Source organism: Schistocerca gregaria, chromosome 2 (assembly GCF_023897955.1).
Source record: "Schistocerca gregaria isolate iqSchGreg1 chromosome 2, iqSchGreg1.2, whole genome shotgun sequence".
NCBI classification, from domain to species: domain Eukaryota; kingdom Metazoa; phylum Arthropoda; class Insecta; order Orthoptera; family Acrididae; genus Schistocerca; species Schistocerca gregaria.
The window spans coordinates 35,929,299-35,957,267 of NC_064921.1; the positions used below are offsets into that span (position 1 = coordinate 35,929,299).

At 43.6% G+C, this 27,969-nt stretch overlaps 1 protein-coding gene across 3 annotated transcripts in view; it reads right to left on the minus strand.

The window, feature by feature from the left end:
* LOC126336263 (uncharacterized) overlaps nucleotides 1-20,229 on the minus strand; it is a 251,650-nt gene extending 231,421 nt beyond the window's left edge. For 2 of the 3 annotated variants that reach the window (XM_049999759.1, XM_049999760.1), the window contains exon 1: nucleotides 20,046-20,208. The gene's annotated coding sequence lies outside the window, so the exon portion shown is untranslated. Of the gene's footprint in view, nucleotides 1-20,045 lie in introns of all 3 variants that reach the window. The other variant, XM_049999761.1, reaches the window with a different exon arrangement.
* Nucleotides 20,230-27,969: the final 7,740 nt, after the last annotated feature.

Genomic DNA, 27,969 nt, shown 5'->3' on the forward strand with positions numbered 1-27,969 from the left:
GATTACGAGAGGAAGGAGGGAACAAAAACCAAGGACAAGGTCAGCACTAGGACAGGAAATAAAACTGGCCATACTCCTTTCAAAGGATCTTTTTCAACAACTTTATTTGTTTAGTGAAATAGTATAATGAGCCCATAAAAATATTACAAGAAGGAATGTTGCTATTCACCAAATAGCGGAGATGCTGAGTTGCAGGTAGACACAGCAGAAGGACTCACAATTATAGCTTTTGGTCATTGGGGCCTTTGTCACCAATAGTTTGTCATGCGTTCTCTCTCTCTCTCTCTCTCTCTCTCTCTCTCTCTCTCTCTCTCTCTCTACACAGACACAGAGACTGCAGTCTCAGACCACTGAAACCACACTGTGTGCAGCAGCACCAGTGCATGGTGGGAGATGCTTCAGCTTAGACAGAGCAGGAGAGAGGTGGGGAAGGGAGGGAGGGGGGGAGTAGCAGGAAAGGAGAGAAACAGAAACACTGGGTGTTATGGTGGAATGACGGCTCTGTACTGCTGGAATGGGAACAGGACAGGGGCTGGGTGGATGAGGACAGTGACTAAGGTTGAGGCTAGGAGGGTTACGGGAATGTAGGATGTATTGCAGGGAAAGTTCCCACCTGAGCAGTTCAGAACAGTTGGTGGGAAGGATCCATATGGCACAGGCTGTGAAGCAGTCATTGACATCAGGGATGTCATGTTTAGCAGTGTGTTCAGCAACAGGGTGGTCCAGTTGTTTCTAGGCCGCAGTTTGTCTGTGGCCACTCATGCCGACAGACAGCTTGTTAATTGAGACTTTCACTCTGCATCGGAGTGTGGGCTGATACAAAACTTCCTGGTAGATTAAAACTATGTGCCGGACCGAGACTCAAATTTGGGACCTTTGCCTTTCGCGGGCACGTGCTCTACCATCTGAGCTACCCATGAGCTACCCAAGTACGACTCACTCCCCATCCTCACAGGTTTACTTCTGCCACTACCTTGTCTTCTACCTTCCAAACTTTACAGAAGCGGAAACATTCCCCAAGCAGTGGCTAAGCCGTGTCTCTGCAATATCCTTTCTTTCAGGTGTGCTAGTTCTGCAAGGCTCGCAGGAGACCTTCTGTAAAGTTCGGAAGGTAGGGGACGAGGCACTGGCAGAAATAAACCTGTGAGAACGAGGTGTGCATCATGCTTCTGTAGCTCAGATGGTAGAGCACTTGCCCACAAAAGGCTAAGGTCCCGAGTTTGAGTCTCAGTCCGGCACACAGTTTTAATCTGCCAGGAAGTTTCAGCTTGTTGATTGTCGTGCCCACATAGAATGCAGCACAGTGGTTGCAGCTTAGCCTGTAGACCACATGACTGCTTTCACAGGCCTCTGACAGGATAGGTTCTTTTGTGGGGGGTTTTAGGGCGCTCGACTACTACAGTCATTAGTGCCCAGTCACAAATGTAAATGCACAAATAAGGGGGGGGGGGGGGGGCGGCACACACACCAGGACGTTCTTACAAAGACGCAGATAAAATAAAAGAGTTAGGTGTCTTTGCACAAGTCTGTCAAAGTAATAAAACGAAGAACACGAGCAGCTGCTCGAGTGTCATCAGCTAAAATTTCCGGTAAGATAGATGGCAGAGACAGGACAACATGAGATTCATTAAAACGGGGACACGGCGATAAAACATGGCACACTGTCAATGCATGACCACAAGAGCACTGTGGGGCGGGGTCACCAGGTAGCAGGTAGTGGTGGCTAAACCGGCAATGCCCAATCCGCAACCTGGCCAAAATGACCTCCTCTCGCAGAGATGGTTGGGAGGAGGTTGTCCAATCTGTTGGGAACTGTTTTATAGCCCAGAGCTTATTTCCTTGAAGTGACGACCAAGTATCCCACCATAATGACAAGCCTCCTACAAACAACCCCACTAATGTCGGACGATGGGACACAAAAGGTAGCTGGCCGAGGTAGGATGACAGAAGCCTTGGCCGCAGCATCATCGGCAGCAGCCTCATTTCCAGGCACTCCTACATGGCCTGGAACCCACATAAAGCTAACAGGAGAGCCAGCATCAGCAAAAGAATGGAGGGATTGCTGGATCCGTTGCACCAATGGATGGACCAGATATGGAGCCCCCAAGGCTCTGAAGAGCATTAAGTGAGCCAGAGCAGAGTACACACGGAGAATGGCGGTGGTGGCAGACATACTGAACGGCCTGATAAAGAGCAAAAAGCTTGGCCATAAAGCTGGAACACTGGTTGAGGAGAAGGTATTTAAAGGTGACGTCCCCAACGACAAAGGCACAGTCAACACCATTGTTAGTTTTGGAGCCATCAGTGTAAATAAAGGTGTTACTGGTGAGTCACACACGAAGTTCGACAAACTGTGAGCAATACACTGCATCCGGAGTACCCTCCTTCGGGAGCGAGCTGAGGTCAAGATGAATGTGAACTGGAGCCTGGAGCCAAGGTGGTGTCAAGCTCTCACCCTCTCTGAAGGTGGTAGGGAGGGCAAAATCCAATTGTCGAAGCAGGTGACGAAAGCGGACTCCAGGCGGCAGCAGGGCAGACATATACAACCCATACTGACAGTCAAGAGAATCGTCGAAGGAGGACTGATAAGAGGGGTGGTCGGGCATTGACAGCAGCCGGCAGGCATACCGACAAAGCAGTATGCCGCGCCGGTAGGTCAATGGTAATTCAGCAGCTTCAGCATGAAGACTCTCGACAGGACTATTAGAGAATGCTCCGGTCGCAAGATATAAACCCCGATGATGGATGGAGTTGAGACGGCGTAAGAGGGATGGCCGAGCAGACGAGGCTCCCATAATCCAGCTTTGATCAGACTATGGACCGATATAAGCCAAGCAGGACAGTGTGATCTGCTCACGAAGATGAAGCACTAAAAACGCGGAGGACATTAAGGTAATGTGTACAACGGGCAGCCAAATAAGAGACATGCGGAGACAAAGTTTCCTGTCCAGTGTGAGCCCTAAAAACTTCTCTGTCTCCACGAATGGGAGAAGAACAGAACCGAGATGTAAGGATGGTGGAAGGAATGCTTTATATCACCAAAAGTTGATGCAAACCATCTTCTCTTCAGAAAACTGGAAGCCATTAGCCACACTCCACGAGTATAGGCTGTAAAAACAACGCTGAAGGCAGTGCTCCAGGAGGCATGTTCTCTGGGCGCTGCAGTAGATCACGAAGTCAAGAGAGCCTGAGACGTTAAGTGGAATGCAATCCATAATTGGATTGATCGCTATGGCAAAAAGGGCTACACTCAAGACGGAGCCCTGAGGCACTCCGTTGTCCTGGAGGAAGACGTCTGACAATACAGAACCCACACGTACCCTTAGCATTCGATCTATTAAAAATGAATCAATAAAAAGGGAGCAGGCAACCACGTAGGCTCCACCAGGCCGCACTGGATTTTGGGTGCCATGGAGAATCCAAAATGATCGAAGGTGCAGATGGGACGCACTACAGGCGTAACCTGTGCAACCCATCAGGTGTTTAGGCCCAAATTGATAAACAGTGGGTGCAGTTACGATGACGAGTGTCAAGGTCTTAATGCACTGAGGACCGGTGATACACCACGTAAGGTGTCCTTCCCCAAAAGGCTCGTACTTCTGTAGAATTTTGAAAAATGAAGGTCAAACCCCAATGGGGACCTTCATATTGAAGGCCGAAGTGGTCGAAACTCCTTTTAGTCGCCTCTTACAACAGGCAGGAATTCCCCCGGCCTGTTCTTACCTCGGACCCGCAGGGGGAGGGATAGGTTATGTTTGTGACTGGTCTGGAGTAGGTGGTGGTGGGAGGATTTAAGGGACATGTCTTGCATCTAGGTCTATTACAGGGTATGAGCCATAAGGTAAGGTTGGTTGGTTCGTTTAAAGAGAGAGAAGGGACAAACTGTGAAGTCATCGGTATCTTGTCCCTAACAAAACAATGCCACAAGAGTGAAAATAAAACGGACGAAATGTGTAACACAAATGGAAAGAAAATAAAAAGCCACAAGAACGAGGGGAAGGTAACTAATACTAAAAGGAACAAAGGAGGACAAGGAAACAACAGAGACACTAGAAACAGAAGAGTGTAAAACATGAAAGCTGATTACAGTGGCTGGCCAACAATGAGAATAAATAAGGGAAAGTCAGCCACTCTGCAACACATTAAAACCTCCACCCTAAAAGCACTAGGGTGGAGGACACAGAGGATCAAAGTACATGTGCTAAAACCTACACAGAAGTATAAAACCCACTCTCACAGATAAAATGTAAAACTAAAGCTGCTGTGGAGGCACTGTCGCAGAACACCAATGGCAGGGTGCTGGGAAAGTGAAAAGTTTGTGCAGAGCGGCTGGGTGGGCAGTCCAGCATGAGGTGGATGATAGTTATTTTGGAGCCACAGCGACACTGAGGTGGGTCCTCGTGACAGATTAGGTTATAGTGAGTTAGCCACGTTTGGCCAATGTGGAGACGGCAGAGGACAACTGATTCCCTGCGAGAGGTCTGCATGGAAGACCTCCACACATTCATAGCCTCTTTAATGACATGCAGTTTGTCGTGCGTGCTGTTATGCCATTCCATCTCCCAAAGCCGAAAAACCCTGCGGTGTAAGACAGAATGCAGGTCAGCTCTGGAGATGCCTATCTCCAGAAGCGGTTTCCATGTCACTTGTTTGGCCAGCCTGTCGGCAAGTTCGTTGCCAGGGATTCCAACGTGTCCTGAGGTCCACACAAACACCACTGCATGTCGGGACTGTTCCAGGACATAGATGGACTCCTGAGTGGACGCTACCAGAGGGTGGCGAGGGTAGCACTGGTCGATAGCTTGTAGGCTGCTCAATGAGTTAGTACACAGGAGAAATAACTTGCCAGGACATGAGTAGATGTACTCTAGAGCATGAGATATGGTGCCAGCTCTACAGCGAAAACACTGCAGCCAACTGGCAAGGAGTGCTGCTCTATATATCCTCCATGAACATATACAAAGCCTATGCGACTATCAGAAATTGAGCAGTTGGTGTAAACAACTTCAGAGTTTCAGAACACATCAAGAATCAAGAGGAAGTGACAGCGGAGATTGGTAGGGTTATTGGAGTCCTTAGAGCCATGCGAAAGTACCAGAAAAGACTGACTACGGCGTACACCATGGAGGCATACATGAATGGACTGCAAGTAGAAGTGGTAAAGGGAAGGACTACAGTTCAGAGAGAAGGCACTGCACGCAAACTGCAGTCATTAGCCCCAATCTGGCTGCCGATACAAGAGATGGACTACCGCGCACGGGAAAATAGACAGTAATTCGGATGCTCAGGCGAACTATGAATGTGTGCTCGGTAACTGGAGAGCAGTTGTGTATGTCTTATCTGCAGTGGAGGGACACTGGCCTCCACCAGTACACTGGTCACCCGACCCGTCCAAAAGCTCCTGTCGAAACCCCACAGTGGTGCACAGGGTCCAGTAAACGCAATGCTGAAGGCACTGCTGTACAATAAACCACACTACCATAATCAGTTCGGGATTGGACAAGGGCTCCATAGAGCTGCAGCAGTATACAGCAATCTGCACCCCAATTGGTGTTGCTCAGGCAATGGAGGGGGGGGGGAGGGGGGAGGGGGGGGGGCATTGATGTTTTGCCAGCACTTCTGCTTAAGCTGATGCAGATGAGAGAACCAAGTCAATCGAGTGTCGAAAACCCGTCCTAGGAATTGATATGTCTCCACTACATTGAGTGGATCATTAAAGTGTGTGTTCAAGATGAATGGTACGACGCCGACACATGACTTTGTGGATGAAAACTGGAAGCCATGGGCTAGAGCCTACGACTGCACCTTGTGGATGGCTCCCTGGATGTGCCGCTCAGCAACAACAGTACTGGAGCAGCAGTACAAAACGCAGAAGTCGTCTGCATACAGAGTGACACGGAGGGCCCGACAGCTGCTGCTAGACTGTTAATAACCACTAGAATAGAGAGTCACTCAATACAGAACCCTGTGGGACTACATTCTTCTGCATATGGATGGAACTTGGACATGGAAAGTATGGAGTGACAGGAAGTGTTGGATAAAAATCGGGAGTGGTCCGCGAAGACCCAACTCATACAATGTGGCAAGGATATGACATTGCCAAGTCTTGTCGTATGCTTTATGTAAGTCAAAAAGACAGCAATCAGGTGTTGCCGTCTGGAAAAGGTTGTTCAGATAGCAGACACTATGAAAACAAGATTATCAGTGGTAGAGCAACCCTAGCGGAAGCTGCCCTAACATGGAGTCAGCAAGCCAAGTGACTCCAGGACCCAACCCAACGGCCGACATAACATACGTTCCAGCAGCTTACAAGGAACGTTGGTGAAGCTGATGGGCCAGTAGCTAAACACATCAAGTGATTTTCAACAAGTTTGAGCACCAGAATGATGGTGCTCTCCCAGGGCCACTGTGATGGAAAGACGCCATCGCACCAGATCCGGCTGAAGATGACGAGAAGATTTCGCTTTTAGTCAGATGAGAAAGCACGAGCACGGGAAAAATGTGTTGCAATCGCATTTGCGTCGGACATAACTCACCACTTATAGTAACACCGGGGACAGCTGTTGGAGCCTGGTACCCGAAAACACATTTGATCTTTGCCCAGACTTGGGAAGGTGACATGTGACACCCAATGGTAGAGACGTATCTCTCCCAACACTCCTTTTTCTGTTGTTTGATAAGGTAGCGAACACAGACACGGAGCCGTTTGAAAGCTGTAAGGTGCTCCAGGGAAGGGTGCCGCTTATGCAGCTGTAGAGCTCGCCGACGCTCCTTAATTGCTTCAGCGACTTCCAGCTACCACCAAGGGACTGCCTTACGCTTCGGGCACCCTAAAGGGCGAGGGATCGCATTTTCTGCTACAGAAACAATTGTGCTAGTCACCTGCTCAACCATCAAATCGATGTTGCCGTGTGGTGGAGATTCAGCGGTGACAGCAGAGGTGGAAGTTTCCCAGTCCACCTTGTTCAAAGCCCATCTGTGCAGGCGTCCATGTGCGTGACACTGGGGCAGTCACAGGAAGATGGGAAAGTGGTCACTACCACACATGTCATCATGTGTTCTCCAGTGGATAGATGGAAGAAATCCTGGGCTGAAAAATCGATAAATCAATGGCCAAGTAACTACCATGAGCCACAATGAAATGTGTGGCAGCCCCAGTATTTAAGAGGCAGAGGTCGAATTGTGACACTAAAGTTTCAACATCTCTGCTTCAGCCAGTAAGCATGGTACCACCCCACAAGGTGTTATGGGCATTAAAATCTCCCAGAAGTAGGAAAGGTTTAGTGAGTTTATCAATCAGTGCTGCTAATACATTCAGGGGTATTGCACCATCCAGAGGAAGATATACATTGCAGACAGTTATTTCCTGCATCGTCCTTATTCTGACAGCCACAGCTTCAAGAGGGTTTCAAGAGACAGTGTGACTACAGACTGAGTTTAGGACAAACGCAAAATCCACCCGACATTATTATAGTCGCTATGGTACCGCAGAGGGCAGGGGTCCACATTGCTGGGAACCAGGTTTCCTGGAGGGCAATGCAGATAGCAGGTGTAAAGCTTAACAGTTGCCGTAGCTCAGCCAGGCTATATCCATTGTGTCTGAGCGTCTGGTCCTCAGCGGATGCCAAAATCTCCACCCCATCCTCTGCAGCAGAGCTTGTGGGTAGCAGTGGTGTGGGTGCCACCACAATTTCCTCGGTCTTAGGGGTTTTTCTTTTAGGATTTATCTTTCTTCTCCTTGGGTCTCCCTGGCTGGGAGGACTCCTCCGGCTCAGTCTCTGGGACTGAGGATGAGCGTGAAGCCCTACAACCAGCTGCTTTTGGGCTCTTCAGTCACTGACGCGAGTCATGTTTCCCAGGGGACAGACGTCCCCGATGGTTTGGGGTGGGCAGATGGGGGGGGGGGGGGGGGGGGGGGGGAAGGGGGGAAGATGGGGGGAGGGGGGTGCGGTGTTGCTCCCAAGTAGGTGATGCAGGAGCAACAGGGAGGGAAATGCCCCCCACCCCAACCATCAAAGGGACAGGGACTATAGCAAGGGGTTGGTTGTCCCCAAAAAGAGCTTCAAATGACTGACATCATCTTACTGACACTAATAAACTTGAGAACGCAATAGGCTGAGCATGTGTCATCTGCTAAAATGTCAGATATATCAGGTGACAGCTGTAGACGGGCGCATAACCGAGTAAAATAGGGGCACTCAAGTAAAAGGTATCTTACCGTCCACAGCTGAGAGCAGTGGGGACAGAGTGGGAGAGGATCGCCACTTAAAAGATGTCGATAACTAAAAAAGACAGTGCCCTATCCGGAGTCTAGTTAATATTACCTCCTCCCGACAACGCGTTCAGGAGGAAGAGGTCCAAGCACAGGGAAGAGCTTTCACGTCACGCAATTTATTATCGGGAAGTGTCAACCAATGTGCATGCCATAAAAGAACAACATGATGACATAAAACACTCCGTACATCAGTGAAGGGAATTGACCAAATAGCTGGTCGAGAGACCGCAGCCTTGGCCGCTATATCAGCCGCCTCATTTCCACAGATACCAACATGTCCTGGGATCCAGAAGAACGCTACAGATACGCCCCCAAGTGGACCAAGTGTAGGCAGCCCTGAATCCGGCGGACTAGAGTGTGGACTGGGTAGAGATCTTGGAGACTGAGGAGAGACCTGAGATAATCTGAACAGATAACATACTGTATCCGCTGATGGCGACGGATGTATTGGACAGCCTTGAGAACAGCGTAAAGCTGGTCGGGAAGCCAAAATCGAGTTGGGGTGTTGTCAACAATATAGGCACTCCCGACACCAAACGATGTTTTGGAGCCATCAGTGTAAATAAATGTGGCTTCCTTCATTTGTGCACAGAGAGCAGCAAATGCCCGACGATAAAACAAGTGAAGAGGTACCATCCTTGGTAAACTGAAAGGTCACTGAGCAGGCACGTCTGGGGATGGAGCCAAGGTGGTGCTGTACCCCAAGTTGTCAAGAAAGTTTTAGGAAAGCGGAAGGAAAGAGAATGGAGCAGTTGACTCCTGGTGCTGGTAGGGAGGAAGGGCGGCCTGCATACCCTACATCCAAGGAGGCGTCGAAAAAAAAAAAAAAAAAATTCATGGGCTGGATTAGCAGGCATGGAAGACAGATGGCTAGCGTAACTACTCAGAAGGACTACTCGCCGGTTGGACAACAGAGGTTCAGCAGTCTCAGCATAAAGGCTTTCCACAGGGCTGGTGTAAAAAGCTCCAGACACTAAACGTAATCCACGTTGGTGGATAGAGTTGAGACACCGAAGAACAGACGGCCGAGCAGAGGAGTAAACTATGCTTCCATAGTCCAATTTCGAGTGCACTAAGGCGCGATAGAGGTGGAGAGGGACCACTCCGTCCTCTCCCCAGGAGGTACCATTCAGGACATGGAGGGTGTTGAGGGATTGTAGATAGCGAGCCGAAAGATAGGCAACGTGGCAGGACCAGCACAGTTTTCTGTCAAACATAAGACCCAAGAATTTAGCAATGTCCAAAAAAGGAAGGTTGGCAGGTTCTATATGTAAGGAAGGTGGAAGAAACTCCATATGATGCCAAAAAAATGAACAGAAACGTTCTTACTGGGAGAAAAGCGGAAGCCTGTTTTGATGCTGCAAGAGTGGAGGCGATCGAGACAGCCTTCAAGACGTTGTTCAAGAAGGCTGGTCTGTTGAGAGCTGTAGAAGATCGCAAAATCGTCCACAAAGAGGGAGCCCGAGACATCAGGAAGGAGACAATCCTTAATTGGATTTATGGCAATGGCAAACAGTACAACACTTAGCACGGAGCCCTGGGGTACCCAGTTTTTGTGGGAGAAAGTACGGGAGAGAGTGGTGTTCACCCGCACTCTAAACGTGCGCTCTGCCATAAATTTGCGAAGAAAAAGGGGCAGCCGACCTCAAAAGCCGCAAGAGAACAGTGTGCGCAGGATTCCTGTCCTCCAACAGGTATTGTATGCTCTCTCCGGATCAAAAAATATTGCTACTGTTTGGCATTTCGGGAGAAAACTGTTCATGATATAAGTGGAGAGAGCAACAAGATGGTCAACTGCAGAATGATGCTTGCGGAAACCGCACTGGACAGGTGTTAAAAGACTGCAGGATTCCAGCCACCAAGCTAAACAGCTATTCACCAAATGCTCCAAAACCTTACATACACTACTCGTGAGAGCAGTGGGGCGATAGCTAGAGGGGAGATGTTTGTCCTTTCCGGGTTTCAGAACAGGAACGACGACAGCTTCCCGCCATCATCTGGGAAAAGTACTGTTGGTCCAAAGTCAATTATAAAAGGTGAAGGAGGTAATGCAGACTACGATATGATAAATGCAGCAACATTTGTATATGGATACCATCCGGTCCTGGGGCGGAGGAGCGAGAAGAATTGAGTGCATGTTGGAGTTCATGGATGGAGAAAACAGTATTGTAGCTTTTGTGATTTTGAGAGGAGAAAGCAAGAGGTTGCACTTCCACTGCACGTTTCTTCGGGAGAAATGCTGGCGGGTAATTTGAAGAGCTCAAAATCTCAGCAAAGTGTTGACCCAATGAGTTAGAAATTGCAACGCGGTCCACTAATTTATCATGCGCGACAGTGAGCCCAGAAACCGGAAAGAAACTAGGCGCGCGAGATAACCGTCGAATACGACTCCAAACTTCCAAGGAGGGAGTGAAGGTGTTAAATGAGCTAATAAAGAAGTCCCAGCTTGCTTCCTTGCTATCGCAGATGACGCGATGGCATCACGCACGGAACTGCTAATAGCGGATACAGTTGGCGAAAGTAGGATGGTGTCTGAAAATGCGAAGAGCATGTCGCCGCTCACGTATTGTGTCACAGCATGCCTCGTTCCACCAAGGAACTGGGCGGCACCGGGGCAATTCGGAGGTGTGACGTATTGAACATTTCGCAGCTGTAAGAATAACGCCTGTAATACAAGTGACCTCATCATCGACACTAGGAAAATGATGGTCATCGAATGTCGCTAGAGATGAAAAAAAAGCTTCCAATTGCCTTAGGCAAACTTCCAGTGACGCAGGCGCATATATGGCAGTTGTGGCTGCAATCTAAAGACACATGGAAAGTGGTCACTCGAGTGTGTATCAGCAAGGGCGAACCATTCGAAGCGCTGAGCTAGCGGAACAGTACCGACCGAAAGGTCCAAATGAGAGAAATTTGTCATGGAGGCAGACAAAAATGTAGGGTCCCCAGTGTTGAGGCAAACAAGATCCGCTTGGTGGAACACGTCTAGCAATAATGAGCCACACGGGCAAGGATGTGGAGATCCCCAAAGCGGGTGGTGGGCATTGAAGTCCCCAACCAGCAAATAGGGGGGAGGAAGCTGACCAAGAAGATGAAGGAGATCAGCTCGTGCCATTGGTGTGGATGATGGAATGTATACAGTACAAAGAGATAAGGTGTATCCAGAAAGGGAAAGACGGACAGCGACTGCTTGGAAGGAAGTGTTTAAGGGGATTGGGTGATAATGGAGAGTATCATGGAGAATCATCAGTCCTCCATTTGCTGGAGTGCCTTCAACAGAGGGGAGATTAAATCAGACTAACTGAAAAATCAGGGAAGACAAAGCGGTCGCGGGGATGCAGATTTGTTTCCTGAAGACAGAAGATGACTGGTGAGTAGGATCGTAAGAGGATCGACAATTCATCCCGATTGGCTCAAATGCCACAGATATTCCAATGGATAATGGATATACGGTGGACAGAAAATGGAAGAATGTGACCAAGGTTGTCGTCAACACAACGACTGCTCAGAGCTTGCGACCGACAGCGTGGAACGGAATTCAGCAGAAGGCAGAAGAACCTGATCCATAGATTGTTCAGGAGCAGCTCCTGCCACCAGCGATCGGCCGCCAGCAGTGCGCCTCGGCAACACAGAGGACGGCCGAGGGCGGCTACCACCAGATGGTGCTGTAGATGAGACACGCCGTGGCAGAGAAGGAGAGGAACTGGGTTTCTTACTAGCCTTCTTGGAACCAGAATGTTTAGATGAAGGAAGAACCGATGGTTGTGAAGTTGAGGTAACTAAAAAACCTTCATGAGTATGCTCTTTTTTTTGGAAGTCTGTGTGTCAGGCTGTTGGGCTCTAGATTTAGCAGAACCCGATGAAGGGTGATCTCTAGAGTGAGCAGGCAAAAGTGGGGAAGTTGAACGGGCGATCTTTGCGCTGGCAGATCTGACGACCATGGCACTAAAGGTGAGATCACAAGTCTGCATGGCCGCCTCCTTTGTTGACCGAGGAGAGGCAAGGACAGTGCTGTATTTACCTGTCTGAGGCACAGTGGGCTTTTTACTGGCGAATAATTTTCGCGCAACGAAGTTCGATACCTTTTCCTTAACTCTGATTTCCTGAATGAGTTTTTTGTCTTTAAAAATGGGGTAATCTCTAGAGGAAGCAGCATGGTCACGCATACAGTTGATGCAATGAAGGGATGGAGGTGGACAAGCACCCTCATGGGCATTCCTGCCACACTAAACACATTTGGCCGGATTGGAACAGGACTGGCTGGTATGATTGAACCGCTGACACTGATAGCAGCACGTAGGGTTTGGGATGTAAGGGCGAATGGAAATTATCTCTTAGCCCGCTTTTATGTTCGATGGGAGTTGAACTCTGTCAAATGTCAAGAAGACCGTACGGGTTGGAACGACGTCCGTGTAAACCCTTTTCACGGCTACGAACAGCCGTTACGCCTTTGTCAGACAGGTAGTGTTGAATTTCCTCGTCGGACAATCCGTCGAGGGAGCGTGTATAAACGACCCCACGTGAGGAATTTAAAGTGCGGTGCGCTTCCACCCAGACAGGGAAGGTGTGTAACAGTGAAGTACGCAGCAATTTTTGTGGCTGGAGGGCACTGACTGTTTAACAACAAGGTGTCATTTCGTAATCGGGAACAAGACTATAGGACCTGCAATTCCATCTACACCCTTCTGAATAATGAAAGGGTTGACCATGGAGAATTCGTGACCTTTGTCAGACCGAGAAACAACAAGGAACTGTGGCAGCGATGGAAGGACTGTCTGTGGCTGAGACTCATTGAACTTCCGCTTGTGAGCAGACACAGATGGTGAGGAAACCATTGTGGAAGAATCCCCCATTACCGGCGTCCCCGATGGCACGCTCCTCCCTTGAGGGAGCCTCTCTCTGAAGGCATTCCCCTTAGATGATTTTTTCACACCTCAGGTCACACCTCCCGAGAAACGGACGGAGGGACCAATCGGCACTTTTGGAAGGTTTCAGCTCTGGTAATCACCCCTCCCTGGGCCTGGCCGTTACCAGGGGGTACGTACGTATCCTACCTGTCAACCCGGGGCGGGGAATTTCACATTACCCCGTCACCCGCTACGCATGAAAATGTGTGGGTCTGGTTTCAGACACGCACAGGGAGGGACAAAAAAAGAGTGAAAACAAAGAAAGGGAAAGGAAAGAAGAGGTCTCAAACACCGCAACGGAGAAAAGGGTAAAGAGAAGAGGTAACGGAAAAAGAAGGACAAAGGAAGGATGAAGACGTGCAAGCAGAGAAAGCGAAGAATGTGTTACAGTTTTAAGCATCCGTCTCTGGATGTAGTCACAAAACATACTCCCAGAGGGGGAGAAAGGGAAGCAATGAGGCGGAGGTGAGGGGGAGGGGGTGATGATTGGGGATGATGCGGAAAAGGAAGGTATGCAGCCCGGAAAGGAAGGAGGGCCACATTAGCTCGGGGTCCCGTGCTCACTACGCAAGTATCCACAAAAGAGTTGTGGACCCCCCTGGGGGGGAATATAATGAATGTTTAATAGTGATTACAAAATATAAAAATTAATTAAAACATGGTTATTACGAGGGTCGGTCAAAAAGTAATGCCTCCCATTCTTTTTCTACCTAAAAAAATTAAGTTAAGTGAAAAATTTGAATTTGGCGCCATTCCTCAAACCTTCTTCTGCACTCCACTGCAGTAGTAACTTTCTGTGTCAACAGGTGGCAGCACAGCAGAAGTTTGTAAGATGGCCGACATCGATGTTCGTTTGAGACAGCGTTGTGTGATTGAATTCTTGAATGCAGAAGGTGAAACGCCCATACGCATTCAAGAAAGACTGAAGAAGGTGTATGGTGTTGTGACAGTGGATGTCAGCACTGTTAGACGATGGGTTCGTCGTTGTAAGGAAGCTGAAGGGCAAACACCGTTGACTGACGAAAAGCGGCAGGCAGTGACTCCACACAACATTCAGCAAGTTGGGAAGTTTTGCCTCATCCCCCATACAGCCCTGACCTGGCACCATCAGACTTCCATCTGTTCGGGCCACTAAAAGAAGCTCATCGTGGGATTCATTTTGAAGATGAGGAGGCCGTCAAAACATCCGTGCGTCAATGGCTTAGGAAGCAGAGCTGTGATTTTTACCGTGCTGCGATACATGCCCTTGTTCAAAGATGGACCAAAACTGTAGAGAGGGGCGGAGATTACATTGAAAAATGACAAAATGATCCTCAATGTTGTGGTTTTCAACCTATGTAATTGCATTTAAATTTCCTGACAATTAAACGTAGAAAAAAAAATAGGAGGCATTACTTTTTGACTGACCCTCGTATATAGCACTTAATTTTTCAATGTGTGCCTGCTGCAGTGCTATGTCTAATGAATTCAGCTGTTCTTTTGCTTCAATTGTTGTTAGCATATTGTTCCACATCCCTCTCAATTTCCTGCACTGTACTGCCTGTTCCAGAGCACTAGTCAGTGACAATTTTAGCCATTTTCCACTTAAAGAGCATAGCTTTAATTCTACTATACCCTGCTTTGAGTCCCTTCAAGTGACTATGGTTTCCTCGAATTGGCAGATTGGATCTGTCTAGGGCATATAGTTGTGGTTCTGAAACAATGCCAATGCAGATCCTCACTGTACTTTCAAGTCAGAGGTGGTGGAATGTGGTTCCAGATAGATTTCCTAGATTTAAGCCTACTATGGGTTAAGGGGCTCAATCTATTACCTGTTGGCAGATCTCCAAAGACTGAGATATGGAAGATCTTGTTCTATCCCAATCACCTGTAGCTGTTGCCTAAAGTGAGGGGGCAACAATATTCGAGAGAAATGTAGCCATGGAAGAGACGAGAGTTTGGCCATTCTAGATTTTATTGTTAAGACATATCTACATGTTTAACAAGACAGCTTCTCCTCCATACACAAGAGCAATAATCAGCAACACTATCTAGCAATGCTTGTGCTGCTATGCGCATTGTCTTTGCAAGTGCTCCCCAACTCTTACCAGAAATTTTTCTAGTCTGAGCTGCTGCTGATTTTCATTAAAAACTGACCGTCCTTTACCTTTTTTCCACAACAGAATGCGTTTAGTTCTCTATTTACAGTTTGACTGCTCAGATGACAACAGCACACTTCTGTTTCCTGGAGCAAAAGGGGGGGGGGGGGGCAACCTCCATTTCTTATGATATTTGGTTACATATCTATATTTACTGAATATCCGCTTGCATTGTGCACATTCCATAGACTGTGTTGCTATCACCATGCACTCAGCACAAAGGAGAGCTGGTGGTGGAAATGGTATCTTTTCTACAGTAGGCTAGGTTACAGGTAAATAAGCTGAAAGTGTTTGTCCACAAGAGCAGAGTTTCTCTCTGTGGAGGCACAGTAATCTGACACAATTGGGCTTCCAAGACAGCTGGGCTCATGAACATTCGGAACTATGTAGAAGGTAGGAGCATGGGAATGGTAGGGGTGGGGCAGAAGATAGACACAGGGCAGAGGTTCTGGGAAGGGCCTAAGAATTTGATGAGGGATTAGTGATCTTGCTGAATTTCTGGAATGGGGTTACTGTGGCAGGGTTTCTAGGTGGACAATTTCATGGCTTGTGGAGTTCTGCCAAGAGGCAATCCCTGTGGTTCATAACCACTGTGGTGGATCCTTTGTCAGCAGGTAAGATTGTAAGGTCAGGATCAGTTTTTACATGGTGGATTGGGATTCTTTCTGAAGATTTGAGGTTGGCTTCCATGTTGAGGGATTTGGGGAATGATGATCAGGCAAAGATCAAGGTTAGGAAATTCTGGAAGGTTAATAGAGGCTAATTTGGGGCAGTGGGGGTGGATCAGAGTTACTTGGAGGACTGAACTGAGACAGGTTTCAATTTTGGTTTTGGATTGAGTCTGATTGGTAGGGTTGGTGAAAAAACTGTTTCCACTGTAGGGGCCAGGAGGAGGAGATAAGGTCTTTAACAAGCACAGAATGACTGAATTTAGGAGTGCAGCAATATGAAAGGCCTTTGGAAAGGCTAAAACTTTTATGGGAGAGACACTTGGAGGAACAGTTCATGACTGTTTCATATCTGTTTAGGTTCTGGATTCTGTATGGCGGTGGGTGAAAGTTTAAGGATATGAAAGAACGGTATGTTTAAAATCAAACAAGCCGGTGGGGAAAGAAAGAGTGATTAACACTGAGCATTAAAATATTATATGTTGAAAAGAGGGCTCAGTACACAGAACAGAGGATTAATGAAAACATAGCAGTGAAATTACATTACAAAATACTGTAAAATTCTAACCTGTGTTATGTGGAAGGCTAAACATGTGTATTATGCAAAAGAAATTAGCAGGTTATTGGCATGTGATAAAAAGAGAGAAAAATAGGAACATAAAATCAAAACAAGCAAGAATACGACAGTTCTCTGGTAATGGTTGCAGCCTCAGATTTCAATAACTTTTGCACTACAGCTGAAAAACATGGAACCGTAATAAACTCCCACAGAAACCCTACAGCTAACAAATCATTTGCAACTCACACCAAACACAGCACTTCAATTCAAAAGCCCAACACCTAAAGGCTCTGAATCCTCTAGATATGACAGTGTATAAAATCAGATTATAAAATCATGTGCACACTTAATAACTCAACTATTCTGATACCTGTGTAATCAATCAATAAAAACTAGTGTAACTGAAGCACATGATAGTGATGTCAATCCACAAAAGTAGAGAGAGGACACTAATATCGAAGTACTGGTCCATCTCTTTGCTGTCCGTATTCTCAAAGACATTTGAGAGACTAGATTATGATAGGATCTATAGCCAATCGACACCTACACCAGATTTAGTAAAGGGTTCTCCACAGAGAGCTATATTTAGTGTAACAGATGAAATTCTGTGAAAACTGCATTTTAGGAAGTGCCCAATGGGGGTCTCTGACAAAAAGAAATATTCTGTACTATTCACCAGCTTTGCCTGCAACATAGGAAACATGCAACAAATGGCAAATCAATGCTGTGCCAATAACAATATCTAACAGGATAAGCTAAGATCAGTCTGCCACCACAACCAAAATAACTGAATATATGCATCAAAAGGTGACAACAGCAACTACTGACATTATGTCAATGGCGAAAGCTAACAACTACCAAATATTCCTCCTGGCCTGGGACCTTCTGTGACCTTACTAAGGCAAATAAGAACAATGCTTCCTCACTACCATGCTATGCCACCAAAGGCAAATCTTTGGCTTGATTAGAATCTTACACAACAATCAAAACTCTTTTCTCTGGAAGTAGGTGTAAGAACAGGGTAGCAACTCAAACTTAGGGGGCGGGAGAGGGGGGGGGGAATCTCAGAGAATTTGAGGTGTGAGGATGATTCTGTCAAGAAGTTCTTCGTAAATTAATGATTGGTAGGGCAGGGAGGGTGGGGGGGGGGGGGGGGGGGGAGAGATAGGCAGCAATAGCCCAATAATTATTTTTTCCCATGTGCTGTTTGAGGCTTTCCCGGCACTGCATCTGCTTGATAGGTTCACGGGAATTACGCCGGATAATATTGTAGAAACAGCACAATATTTCAGCGACACAATTTTTTCCCATTTTCAGCTGAGCTATATACCAGCCATACACAGTAGCTTAACAGCTCTTTTCAAACATTGGTAATTTATATGGTATTATAATCACATAATTAAACATATTATGTATTCAACAACTTGCGATGTAACTCAGTACAACTGAATGTTAATGCTAGGCCAACAACCTAAATTTAATGAAATCCCTAAAACTCTTAGATTTACCAATCTTTCCACCGAGAATTCCAGGTTTTCCAGAAGAATCAACACCCTGAAAAATAACTCAGACGGAGGAAGTGTTAAATATAGAGGCCCTCTGGGCTTGATTCTCTGGCCACTGATTTTTCTTGTTCCACATAAGTGCTCTAACAATTGAAATTACTAACAGTAAAAATAGCCAAGTTTACTGATGCTCCAAGTATTCTGATCACAGAGCCGAACTCAACAATGCAGGATACAGCCCTGACCATCACTTATCAAATACACCAATGTTCCACAGCAAATAGCCTAACAATTTTTCGGAAGCTAATGTCATCCTGTTTCAGGGAACAAATAAAATACTTCAAGTTCCAGAAATGGATATTAACAATCAGAAAATTAATGTATGGAAGTGAAACGTGGACGATAAGTAGTTTAGACATGAAGAGAATAGAAGCTTTCAAAATGTGGTGCTACAGAAGAAGGCTGAAGATTAGATGGGTAGATCACACAACTAATGAGGAGGTATTGAATAGAATTGGGGAGAAGAGGAGTTTGTAGCACAACTTGACTAGAAGAAGGGATAAGTTGGTAGGCCATGTTCTGAGGCATCAAGGGATCACAAATTTAGCATTGGAGGGCACTGTGGAGGGTAAAAATCGTAGAGGGAGACCGAGAGATGAATACACTAAGCAGATTCAGAAGGATGTAGGTTGCAGTAGGTACTGGGAGATGAATAAGCTTGCACAGGATAGAGTAGCATGGAGAGATGCATCAAACCACTATTCCATGCTCTCCTACGATATAATCTTATGTGGAAATGTTGCAGGAGTTAAAAGTTTTTAAAACTTCAAAAATGAGCCATGAGATTAATATATAGGGTCTCAAACAACAGGGGGCCCTTCATATCTCTCAGGATACCTACTACAACTCATTATACCTACACACTGATTATGTTTGTAGTCAGCAACAGGGAATTATTTCAGATAAATTGTGACACATAATGACTAGGTAATGAAAATTTTTTACCAAGACTATACATTTCTCTCAAAGTACACAAGAGAGTTACTGGATCAGGTATAAGAGTAAGCCTATACAATAAGCTTCCCATCAACATAAAAATTGTTGTGTCAAGCATCCTTAAGTTATAAGATTAGAACAAAAAAACACTCTTGAAAGAATAAAGTACTCGTCACAAAAACAAAGCTTGGAACTTTAAGATAAATTATTATAAAATGTAAATTTACGTATATCAGTAGGATAAAAATTTGGAGTTTCATATATTTCACCGTTTTAAACTTTCGCTTAAACTTTTAGGCCTGCCAATGATTTTAATATTTTAAGGAACCAATTGTTCTCAGAAAAATAAAAATAAATTACGACATATTATGATATCTAAAATGTCCATATAATACTACGTTATTTCACTTTATCTGTCCTATATTATTAGTAATCTGTAATTAATAGGAACAAATAAAAACCAAATAAATGCTCAACTTAACCGCCCTATGTTGCTTACTTCACAAACATCAAATATGCAAGGCACAAAATCCATGCAATGAAGGACGTAACTCAAAAAAATCACCCTATGATGAAAATTGTATTTATCTTACTGAGTAATTAAACCTACAATAAACGTACTACACAAATGTCTTTTAGGAGTATTTAGTTTGCGTTAACAGGGTAGCGGATCCTATGGAGACCACTACGACGCTACACATAATAATCAGAGAAATGAATACGGAATATGAATGGAACCGGTGAAATACTGTGGATACGTATTCGTGCAAACGAAAACTTGATTAGGTAGACTTGACATTATCATTCATCTTTTGAAAAAAATGCTGTGCAGTGAGTTCCTACGTATTTTCCATACCACAAGTGCTGATCACAATAGAAAACAGTGTTAATGCATTTCTAGTTTACCTGGGTACCGTATCGGTAAAATTAGGCTTCCGCGTTTTAAAATGATTTGTTGGGCCTTACTTTCATGACAGCCTTGATAATGTCGCCTCACCTGCAGTAATGCGTGCGCAGTATCTTCTCCAACTCTTTTTACACGTGTCACGCAATTCTATTTTACATTCGTAGCTCAACCCCACTTCAATTAACCGACCCACCACATGTTGACATGTTCATATAGACCGTCAAACCAAGTTGACACTCGGCGCAATGGCCGATGGGAGCGACCATAGGGGATCCTAACTATGGATACTACCCATTTAACTTTTTTAAAATTTTACTGCTTGTTGAAAAAATGCAGTTATTACAACTGTTTATTAAGCCTAATGATGAAAGTTAAATCTTAAGTATACAGACAGAGATTTGTATCTGCTCGATGCAGGTAACAGGTTATTACACTGTTCATTTAGAAGCCATGCTGACTCCTAGCAAAGGCATCTACGTGATTGAAGTGTTTCCCCACAGTTCACTTTTCTATGCAACATGTGTAGAACATTACAAAATATTGTGTTTCTGCTCTCTGCGTCTTTTGGATGTTAGCTGTATGTGGAAGAATCTATCACTCATATCCTACAGAGATGCACATTCAAACAGGCATGTCCCAACCTTATATGAATTGTGGTTCATTAGTCTCATAACGTGCATCATGTAAATCATTTGACTCAGGTACAGGTGACATGGCAAGACTGCGATAAAATTAATTCCACCTTAAGCATATAACAACTGATGGTAACAAACAGTGTTATAATACAATCTAACACTTAATTACCCCGCTCAAATTATCATTTTATCCTCCACAAATTCTTCTCTTGAACAGTAGCATTTCTCCCACAGATTCTACTGTAGTCCTGTTTTCAAAAAGTCTGGGTCCTATTAAATATGTTTTTGTTCATTAACTTGTTATTATATGAAGATGGCGGAAAGTGTAAACTATGAGAGTGTTAGCTCTACAAATATAAACGTAAATTGAACAAAAAATGTACGACATACGTAAAAATCAGTGAATACTGCAATCGTAAATGCATTGTGCGTGATATTATAACTCAAGAGTCCGGAAATTCGGTCTAGAAATAGTAAACTACTGGTATGTATATGAAGTAAAATGAAATGGCTCACGAGTGTGATGCGCAATGTTCTACCACTCGGAAATACAGCTGTTGAAAATGAAAATATACCCTGTAAAAATGTGTACAGATATTGAACATTAAAAAGAGTGTATCATAAGTGTGCAAGCAGCGATTAACACTTTAAAGAATGATTTAACGAAACTTCGAAATGAAAATACCGAACTGTTAGGTTATCTGAAATCGAGAACAAAACCGACAAAAACTAAATAATGAGAAAGAAAAGCAGCATGAATTGGTCAGAAGCAAAAATACTGCAGCAAAGGACTGAAATGCTTGTGTTATGACGTGCCCTGACAAAACCAACAGCGTTAATACAAATGAATACTGTCAATAAAGCGATCGACCAGTGCCCCAAAAAATGATACACAATGATAACAAGAGACAGAACGTATTAATTCTTTCTGACAGTCATGGTCGTTACTGTGCAAAAATTATGATCAGTTCTCAAAATCAAAAACACTACATCTCTTCTGTAATAAAACCTAACGCACAGTTAAAGAACGCGGTTTCTAACATAGACGGAAAGACGAATGAATATACGAAAAATGACAGTGTCATCATTCTAGGTGGGACAAACGACACCTGAAACAAATCAGGATTTCAAATGTGCCTTAACAGATTCTCTTCATAAGACAATCCACACAGAAGTTATCTTGTGCACAATTCCGTACAGATACGATGTACCAAAACTGAACAGCAGAATGTAATCTGCAAACAAATTTTCAATGAGGACTGCAAAAAATTATGACCATGTAATGGTAGTTGACGTCAATACATTCCTCAGTAGAAGCGATTATACAAAGCATGGACTTCATTTGCGAATGGAAAGCAAAGAGAAATTATGTAGACATTTACAACTAGCAGTAAGTGCCAATCTGCAAATACCGGCTCTGTCATATATACGATGTGAAGACCTTTCAGCAAATATGACAGTGAAAGCACAAGAAAAATCAGCAGCATAAATGGACTTATCCAACTCGATAGTTATGAAAGATAACGAGCAGCCGCAAAAAAGAACTGTACTACACCTTCATCACTCAAAGAAGACACAGCGAAACAAAACTATCATCGGCTAAACCAGGCTGTGATACCGGCAAAAGCATCTAACCCCAAAAAAGCAGAAGAACCAAGTTCCACACCTGAAGATATTCAAGATACAACAAGAAGAACTGGTCACTGGAAACCAAAAGCAGTAGGCCTACCTACAGGAGACCCATTAAGGACATCAGCAGATACAGTTTCAAAAGTATCACCAAGGACATCTAATTTTACATGTATCAGTGAACACCAACAATCAACTACTACCACCACAGCAACAGGAGGAAGTTCAGCAATTCCAGTGATAAGAAATGTAAGGTGACCATGTCACCTAGAAATTTTTTATTCCCAGAAAACCTCAAGACCAAATTAGGATAACTAGTGCACCTATCAACACCACCTCCAGTAGCAGTCGTTGCAGCAAAAACAGAAACCACCTCAACATCGACCACACAAGTAAACTGGCCAAAGAGATGGAGAACTGTTCCGTTTCACCATCAGGACATTTTCTTATGACCAATGGAAAAAACCAATTCACACTTCTAGATGAGAATGAAGCTTTTCCACCCAATTTAAATTCAGGAATAAAGGTCATTCTTCTTCACCAGAATATTCAGCCACTTAGGAATAAAGTGAGAGAGCTTGAAGTCTTGCAATCAAGTTAACTCAGATACATTAATATACTGTGCTTAACTGAACACTGAGTTGAAGACAGTGAAAATAACGTATTAGGTGTTAGCAGCACAAACATGTAAAAATCATTTTTCACATGGAGGGAACTGCATATACATAAAGAAAGATATCGAATTCAATAACTTAGACAATGTTGAATCCTTAAACACTGAGAAAGATTTTGAAATATCAGGCATAGAAATTCCAGCATTCAAGTTAACTGTAATATGTTTATATAGATCTCCAGATACCCACCTAAAACATTCATCACTCGGCTTGATACTTTACTAAATAAAATAGTAACAAATCTAAAAACAGTTCTTATATGTGGAGACCTAAATGTAGACTTTAATAAGCGAAGCAGTTCAAAATCTGAGCTGATGAACATATTAACAGCCAATAATTTGGAGATTACAATCCATTCCCCTACACGTCAAACGAATCATTCTAGTACTACCATAGACCAAATAATAATTAGCTCCAAAACAAAATATAAATCAGTTGTAATTAAAGCTGGACTGGCAGACCATCATACACAGGCTATAAGCTTTTGTGTAACCACTAATCCATCCTATAATTATATGAGGAAGACTATGTACATGGGCAGAACTTTCAGTAATACTGCAATACGAACATTCTAGAATTATCTCCAACAAGAATCATGGGAGATAGTATATAGTACAGAAAATATTTCTGATAAGTTTCAGACATTCATGAATATTTTTAAATATTATATAAGGAAATCTTGTGCTAGAAAACGGTACCTTCACAATATTGCAAGAGGCTGCAACACAGCTCAGGATTTTAATAGTTACTTTAAAAAATATAAATCTATCTGAAATAAAATAATAAAGGAGGCAAAGAAACGAGACAATGACAAATACATAGAAGATGCTTCAAACAGAACCGAAGCAATCTGGCAGGTTGTAATGAAAAAAATCGAATCTTACAAAAATAGAGTTAATAATATAGTATTAAAGGCTGGCTTGGAAAACATTAATAACCCACAGGAAGTAGCTAATATGTTTAATAATTATTTTATAAATGTAACAGAGAAACTACTACAACAGACCTCTAATAGATAACTGCATACAGAAACAGGGAAAAAGTTTCAAGCAAATAAATGTTTCTGTACCCAAAAAATCTTGAAGAAATACAGGTTACAATAAAAAGTCTCAAAATGAAAACACTCTGCAGGCGTAGATGATATACCTGATTTCATTATAAAGAAGAGTGGGGACTTGATTACTGAGCCCTTAACCCACCTATGTAACCTATCTTTTGCTACAGGAACTTTTGCTTCATGTTTGAAAATAGCAAAAGTAAAGCCATTATACAAGAAAGGAAACAAAGATGATTTTTCCAACTACAGACCACTGGCACTTCTGTCTGTTTTCTCAAAAATATTATAAATGCTTTTCAATAAGAGGATAACAGACTTCTTCTGTCAGAATCTCAACATGGATTTAGAGCAAACCACTCAACCAAATCAGCAGTTCACTCCTTTCTATTAGAGGCACTGATAGCATTAGACAACAAAAAACTTACCATGGGCATATTTTTAGATTTGACAAAAGCATTTGACACCATAAATCATGACAAATAGCTGCACAAGCTAGTAAATCTTGGCATGAGGGGAACAGCTAACAACTGGCTCAGCTCTTATCTTAAGAACAGGGAACAATATGTGGAAACAGATCAAGAAAGGGACAATGTCATTAGGAAATATAATTCCAAGCTACTGACTGTTAAATATGGAGTGACACAAGGATCAATAATGGGTCCTGTTCTGTTCTTACTCTATGTAAATGACCTAAACATAAGCAATGACAGCAGTAAAACATTTCAATTTGCTGATGATACGAGTGTTCTAATTACAGGAAACTCAGAGGAAACTCTTGTAAAAAACATAAAAGTAGCCAATGACAGGCTAACATGTCACTTTGATGACAGTGACTTAATAATAAACAGTGAACAAACTGTAGCTATGGATATACACGCAGCACAAACAAAAAGTCTGATATCACCCAATCTAGAGCTATATCGACAGACAATTGCCAAAACAGCCTGTACCAAATTTCTTGGACTTCATCTACAAGACAACTTGAAATGGAAAGCACATATTGAGCAAATGAACAAAAAATTAAGTACTTCTTGTGTTGTGTTGCATACATTAAAAACCTGTGCCAGCTACAACACCCTTCAGTGTGTATATTATCCAGTTCTACACACTCACCTCTAGTATGGGATTATGTTCTGGGGAAATTCTGGAGATGCGATCAAAACATTCAAAAATAAAAAAATATAAGAATAATAAGAGTAGATAATCGCAAATCATGTAGACGATTGTTTCACAAAAGGCTGATCCTGCCACTTCCTTGCATATATATACTTGAAAATATAATGTATTTAAAGCAAAACTTACATACAAAAAGACCACTCATCACTCAAAATCACACAATACACAATACAATACAAGACAAAAATTAGGTTTACATGTTCAAAGCGCCAACACAAATATATTTCAAAATGGACTTATTCATCCTAGTATCACACTATACAATGCCTTACCAGATACCATTAAACACATACAAAACATTGGTCTCTTCAAATCTAAACTGAATTCGTACTTGGTTGATCACTGCTTTTACACAGTAAACGAATACCAACAAAACTAAATTTTTATGTGTTAACCTATTGAACCATGGACCTTGCCGTTGGTGGGGAGGCTTGCGTGCCTCAGCGATACAGATGGCCATACCATAGGTGCAACCACAATGAAGGGGCATCTGTTGAGAGGCCAGACAAACATGTGGTTCCTGAAGAGGGGCAGCAGCCTTTTCAGTAGTTGCAGGGGCAACAGTCTGGATGATTGACTGATCTGGCCTTGCAACATTAACCAAAACGGGCTTGCTGTGCTGGTACTGCAAATGGCTGAAAGCAAGGGGAAACTACAGCCGTAATTTTCCCAAGGACATGCAGCTTTACTGTATGATTAAATGATGATGGCGTCCTCTTGGGTAAAATATTCCAGAGGTAAAATAGTCCCCCATTCGGATCTCCGGGCAGGGACTTCTCAGGAGGACATCATTATCAGGAGAAAGAAAACTGGCTTTCTACGGATCGGAGCGTGGAATGTCAGATCCCTTAATCAGGCAGATAGGTGACAAAATTTAAAAGGGAAATGGATAGGTTAAAGTTAGATATAGTGGGAATTAGTGAAGTTCGATGGCAGGAGGAACAAGACTTTTGGTCAGATGAATACAGCATTATAAATATAAAATCAAATAGGGGTGATGCAGGAGTAGGTTTAATAATGAATAAAAAATAGGAGTGTGGGTAAGCTACTACAAACAGCATAGTGAATGCATTATTGTGGCCAAGATAGACACAAAGCCCATGCCTACTACAGTAGTACAAGTTTATGTGCCAACTAGCTCTGCAGATGATGAAGAAATTGATGAAATGTATGATGAGATAAAAGAAATTATTCAGGTAGTGAAGGGAGACGAAAATTTAATAGTAATGGGTGACTGGAATTAGTCAGTAGGAAAAGGGAGAGAAGGAAACATAATAGGTGATTATGGATTGGGGCTAAGAAATGAAAGAGGAAGCCGTCTGGTAGAATTTTGCACACAGCATAACTTAATATAGCTAACACTTGGTTCAAGAATCATAAAAGAAGGTTGTATACATGGAAGAATCCTGGAGATACTAAAAGGTATCAGATAGATAATATAATGGTAACACAGAGATTTAGGAATCAGGTTTTAAATTGTAGGACATTTCCAGGGGCAGATGTGAATTCTGACCACAATCTATTGGTTATGACCTGTAGGTTAAAACTGAAGAAACTGCAAAAAGGTGGGAATTTAAGGACATGGGATCTGGATAAGCTGAAAGATCCAGAGGTTGTACAGAGTTTCAAGGAGAGCATAAGGGAACAATTGACAGGAATGGGGGAAAGAAACACAGTAGAAGAAGAATGGGTAGCTCTGAGGGATGAAGTAGTGAAGGCAGCAGAGGATAAATAGGTAAAAAGACGAGGGCTGCTAGAAATCCTTGGGTAACAGAAGAAATATTGAATTTAATTGATGAAATGAGAAAATATAAAAATGCAGTAAATGAAGCAGGCAAAAAAGAATACAAACGTCTCAAAAATGACATCAACAGGAAGTGCAAAATGGCTAAGCAGGGATGGCTAGAGGACAAATGTAAGTATGTAGAAGCTTATCTCACTAGGGGTAAGATAGATACTGCCTACAGGAAAATTAGAGAGACCTTTGGAGAAAAGAGAACCACGTGTATAAATATCAAGAGCTCAGATAGAAACCCAGTACTAAGCAAAGAAGGGAAAGCAGAGAGGTGGAAGGACTATGTAGAGGGTCTATACAAGGGCGTTGTACTTGAGGACAACATTATGGAAATGGAAGAGGATGTAGATGAAGACGGAATGGGAGATAAGATACTGCGTGAAGAGTTTGACAGAGCTCTGAAAGACCTGAGTCGAAACAAGGCGCCTGGAGTAGACAACATTCCATTAGAACTACTGACGGCCTTGGGAGAGCCAGTCCTGACAAAACTCTACCATCTGGTGAGCAAGATGTGTGAGACAGGCGAAATACCCTCAGACTTCAAGAAGAATATAATAATTCCAATCCCAAAGAAAGTAGGTGCTGACAGATGTGAAAATTACCGAACTATCAGTTTAATAAGTCACAGCTGCAAAATACTAACGTGAATTCTTTACAGATGAATGGAAAAACTGGTGGTTGCGGACCTCGGGGAGGATCAGATTGGATTCCGTAGAAATGTTGGAACATGTGAGGCAGTACTGACCTTACGATTTATCTTAGAAGAAAGATTAAGAAAAGGGAAACCTACGTTTCTAGCATTTGTAGACTTAGAGAAAGCTTTTGACAATGTTGACTGAAATACTCTCTTTCAAATTCTGAAAGTGGCAGGGGTAAAATACAGGGAGCGAAAGGCTATTTACAATTTGTACAGAAACCAGATGGCAGTAATAAGAGTCGAGGGGCATGAAAGGGAAGCAGTGGTTGGGAAAGGAGTGAGACAGGGTTGTAGTCTCTCCCCGATGTTATTCAATCTGTATATTGAGCAAGCAGTAAAGGAAACCAAAGA